This window comes from Nannospalax galili, unplaced genomic scaffold, assembly GCF_000622305.1.
Source record: "Nannospalax galili isolate Female #2095 unplaced genomic scaffold, S.galili_v1.0 scaffold139, whole genome shotgun sequence".
NCBI lineage: Eukaryota > Metazoa > Chordata > Mammalia > Rodentia > Spalacidae > Nannospalax > Nannospalax galili.
The window spans coordinates 3,996,166-4,001,279 of record NW_008345884.1 but is presented as its reverse complement, the minus strand read 5'-3'; the positions used below and the strand labels follow the sequence as shown (position 1 = coordinate 4,001,279).

Below are 5,114 nucleotides of genomic sequence, written 5' to 3'. Positions count from 1 at the left end.
AGATCCTAATGATCCAGTACCCTAGCCGTCAGTTGGGGGAGATGTCCTTGGAAGAACACAGCCAATGTGAATGCAGACCCAAACAAAAGGAAAGTGCTGTGAAGCCAAACAGGGCTGCCATGCCCCACCACGGTCCCCAGCCCTGCTCTGTTCCAGGCTGGAATTCCGCCCCCAGAGCACCCTCCCCAGCTGACAACATCCATCCCACTCCAGCCCCAGGATCCTCTGTCCACGCTGCACCAAGCGCCGTCAGCGCCCTGACCCCCAGTCCTGCTGCTGCCGCTGGCATCTACAGCCTGGAACAGAGCTCCCCAGAGGAGCCCGAAGAGGACAGGAGGCTGCCAGGCAGCCAGGCACCACCTGCCCTGGTCAGCTCCAGCCAGTCCCTGCTAGAGTGGTGTCAAGAGGTCACCAGTGGCTACCGTGTTGTCCGTATCACCAATTTCACCACATCCTGGCTGATAGAGATAGAAAAGGTTCTAAGCCAGAGTGCTGCTATTTAGAAGGCACTTTCTGATTGTAGTCTTTGTTAGGTGTGTGCAGCTTACTCAGTGGTACTGTACAATACTGGGGAAACTTAAGTTCTTATTGCAAACATCTACTCTTAGACATTTAGAAGTATATAATGGGCCAGATATGATGGCACACTCCTTTAATCCCAGCACCAGGGAGACAGGTGGGTAGATCTCTGAGTTTGAGGCATTAATTCATCTTGCTAATATTTTAACATATAGATATAATAGTAAAATTAATGTGATGCTTACTGTAGTCTGTTGCTTTATGTTTCCTTTTAACGTGAGCATTAAGGAATGCAGATTTTAATTGTAACTTTGCTAATACTTCTATCTAGAGGCCTGCTGCCATTTTTGTCTTCTGTGAAATTTTTTTGCCAAGGAAGACAGGATTACAATTTTGTCTGACAGACTGAGATGGCCTGGTATATTCTTGGTTATCAAAATACTCACATAGCATGGGGTTTTTGAGTTGGTGAATATTCACAATGTGTGGGAAAGCATGATACATACAGTACAGTCTCAATTACCTAAATATGTGTACACATGCAGGATCTAGACACGTCCAACTGCGCTGTATGTGACTGGATGATTTTGTTCTTGGCTTGTGTTTTGCTTTCTGTAATGCACATATTAAAAAAAAAACAAAGATTATTTTTAAAAACAGAAAAGAAAATATGAGGCAATAGCATTTGGGAGCTGAGTCATCATCATCTAAGCTTTATGGCTTCTAATTAAGCTCTCTTGCTTCCTGTCCTATTCAGAAACCATGAAAAGGTCCAGAGTAACAGGCATGCTCAATAGCATTAGAGCCAGTGCTGCAGTAAGGCATGTGATACCTAGAGAGCTTTTCTGTCAATGTGCTCAGACCAACTTCCTAGGGAGAAGTAGCAAAGCACACACAGCCCCCAGAAAGCCTGTGTGTGCCAGGTGATTTCTTCAGGGGACACAGAGTCAGCCACTGGGGACAAGACTTTGCTGGCTGCTGGAATATGCAATTGCATCTCTACCTTCGCAAGTCAGAAAGAGTTGTCACAATCAGGGCTGTCACAGTGGCTTCCGCCACCAGCTCCTCCTACCCATGCCCTTGCCCTCCATCTGCAGCAGCTTGCTCCTGCCCCCAGGAACTCAGTTTGTGGTGAGAGACAGGTTCCCACATCCTGTTGAGTGGGGCCTGGTGCTCGCTCCAGCCTCAGAGACTCAGCTGACTGGAACCCCCATCGCAGCCCTCTTGCAATAGAATGGATATTCTGTTAGAGATTTCAGGATGGATTCCTGGCTGAGGTAAAAAAGCAAATTCAGTTCATTAGTTAGGATATTTAATGTATATAATGGTAGAAAGTGTCAGGCCTGAGGGTGTGTTTGTAGAGGGGGGGAGGCTGCTGTTATTGATAAGGGAAGGAAACTAAAGCCAGTTCCCTGCTTTTACATCTCACCAATTGAAAGGTACACATACTAAGTATACAAATTATAATTAATTAGCTGAATATTTATGTGGTGCTTTTGGAGAGGAAATAAATCTCATCACACATCCATTATCTATAGTGGAATTTGCCATCTTCACTCTTTGATTAGGATTTTGTCACAAATATTTTATTTTTCAGCAGCTTCCATTAACCTTGACTTTGTAGCTTTATTGTGCAATTTCTGACAATAATGAGTTTCAAGATTTAAAAAAAACTCCCTTTTTCAAGTGCACTATAAAGGATAGTTCAAGTACCTTGAAGGTGAAGAGATAGTTTTCCGCTGCATGAGTGTGCATGCCCGTGTGTGTGTGTGTGTGTGTATGTGTGTGTGTGTGTGTGTTTATGTGTTGACAAGAGGGACGGTCTTGGTTATGTAAAACATCTGTCATTTTCTTTCATCTACAAAGTGAATAGCTTAAATCTATTATATTTTCATCAGTTGCTTCATATTTCAATATGGGGATTTTTTCCAGGTTGGGAAACAATTTCTGTCTTCTCTTTTCGTTATGTCTTCTGGTAAGTTTTTGGCAGAGTGAGTCACAATATCATCACTATCCCGGTAGAGTAGAAGTTGGGCCTCTCATGTGGAGCATGCTGTCCTTACTTTCTCCAACCTGCTTCTTGTTCTTGTCTATAACTAATGAAACCCTGAACAGGAGGAGGGCTGGCTTCCTAGAACCTTTCTTCTTTATACATGAGCCCCATCACAGCCTCATGCTGTCTTGTGACACCACCATATGGTCCTGATGTGGGCAGCAGTGACAATGGTGGGAATGAATGGTGTTCAGTGAGAAGAATCCGTAATTCAAACCAAGTGCATCATGGATAATAAATAATACCATTTCAACATAATAAAAAAACCTACCACACATGTTAAATATATCAGTGAACGTTGAAAGAAACAACTAGGGTCAATGATTGTTATTAATTCATGTCTCTCTCATTATTAAAAGCATTATAGGCAATGGTACAAAGACATTTTCTTCTCTTCTTTCAGGGGCTCTGCCCAGGGAAGAATAATAGCACCCTCCTCCTTTAACTGCAGGAATCACCAACACATCATAGCAAGGGAAAGCTCTAACTCCCAAGTTATTTTAGACTCATTAGTTATTCATGGTTCACGGGTCTTTCATTTCTCTTGTCCTTTAAAATGCATACAAGGGTTAGAAGTAGAGCTTAGTCGTAGAGCACTTGCCTAGAACACACATGTCCCTAGGTCCTATCCCTAGTGCTGTAATATAAATAAGCTTTCAAAGGTAAGCAATTTCAAAAGCCATCTTCTAGTAATAGCTTTTTATATCATTTAGTTTCTAGACAGTTATGGTTATAACAATGTAGTGTGACACAAAATTAACAGCAGACTTTCTAGCAAGGTATTTTCAGTCATTCAAGGGCAATAGAACCTCCTCAGTTTCTTGAGCTTAGCACGATAGACATTTTGGGAGGAGAGTTCTCTCCTCAGAGTTCTCTCTGGAGGCTCTCTTGTGTACTGTAGGACAGGAGGTTAGGTAGCAGCCCCAGCCTGTGCCCACTAGATGCCAGTCACACTCCTTCCGCGCACACGGTCATTTCAATCAGAGCTGCCTCCAGAGATTGGCAAGCATAGTGAGGGGAACATTTGTCCCCCAGTTGAGAACCATTGGATTCCCTTAGTACCCAGGAGAAATTTAGAAACACAAACTGTGCTTCCAACCACAGTCATAGCACGATTTTGGCTTCCAGGTGACACCACAGAGATGTACCGGCTACAGAAGACGGCATGTTCTGATATGTGCGTCTTTTTGAGAGCTTCCTTCACATCATCTCTACCCTCATTTATGTACTAAATCCTTATTATACATTGTTAAAGACAAGATTTTCCTGGATCATGGAACTGTGAACTAGAAATCCAGATGATGTGACTAAAGGACTCTTGCTCATAGCCATCTTCCTAGAGGCTATGGCAAACAAGTCAGTTTATACTGGTGAAGGTACTTCTGAGCCAGGGCAAAGGTATATGGTTTTTAAAGGAAGTGCATTATCCTGAACAGAATTTCTGATATTATATAATTATAGAGTGAGTAGTTTGGGTAAGCACTGTGTAAGGATTAATTCTGATTGCTAACTTGATTTAAGTGATGCATAGGGTGTTAGTGAGACATCCCTTTTAGCGTCTGTAAGGGTGTTTAACACAGGTGGAAGAGCCAACCTGAACGTAGGTAGCACCACGTCACAGGACTGGGCTCCACACTGAACACAAAGGGATAAAGGAGGAAGGCAGCTGAGCACTGGCATTCTTGATCTCTGTTTCCTGACTGTGGATACAAGTGACTAGGCATGACATGTTTCTGCCTGCTGCCATGCCCTACTGGCCAAGCTGGATCAAACCATGAGCCAAAATAAATTCTCCTTCAAACTGCTTCTTCTCAAGTATTTGGTGAAGTGAGAAGTAATCAATACATTGTATACGTATGTAACAACTGAAAACAATGACGAATTCCTTCACATAATCTTTAAAAAGAATTTGAAGTAATTTGATATGAAATGTTTATTTTACTTAAAACATCATAAGACTCTGAGATCTTCTAGGCTGTGAAGTCTCTCTTAAGCATAAGCAGGCTGGGAATGTAGCTCACTGTTAGAGACATGCCCAGCACGCATAAGGCCCTGAGTTTGATCCCCAGCACCAGGCTGGAAAAAGTAGAAGCCTAGCCAACCTTTATATCATTAAGAGTTTAAATACCAAGAGTAGTGGTACAAGCCTCTAATCCTAGCACTCTGGGAGGATCACTGTGAGTTCAAGGCCAGGCTGGTCTACATAGCGAATTCCAGGCAGACAGGCTGATATAATGAGACACTGTCACACACAGAAAGGAATGGGCAGAAAGGTCTTGCAAATAATAATCATCAATATGGACATATGGACAAAGAAAAATATCAGAGCTAATACTGACAATATGTAACAACCTGAATTGCACAAGTACCAGGCAATCAGAATGGCTGCCGGTCATACATCCAGCTGTACTATGGTGTGTCAACTGAAGACCAGCCCAGAGAAAAGCAAAGTGTGGAACGCAAGTTCCTGTTGAAGTTGAAGTGGGAATAGAAGGCATGTATGTGTGCGAAGATATATATAGATATAGATATATATATATAT

General features: G+C 42.6%; 1 protein-coding gene across 3 annotated transcripts in view; it reads left to right on the top strand.

Moving 5' to 3' along the window:
* The window catches only part of Fyb1 (FYN binding protein 1), a 125,421-nt gene that overhangs the window by 11,613 nt on the left and 108,694 nt on the right, over nucleotides 1–5,114 (top strand). The window contains exon 1 of one of the 3 annotated variants that reach the window (XM_029567800.1): nucleotides 1,682–1,796. The exons of the other annotated variants lie outside the window; for them this stretch is intronic. The gene's annotated coding sequence lies outside the window, so the exon portion shown is untranslated. Of the gene's footprint in view, nucleotides 1–1,681; nucleotides 1,797–5,114 lie in introns of those variants that run through there. 3 annotated transcript variants of the gene reach the window in all.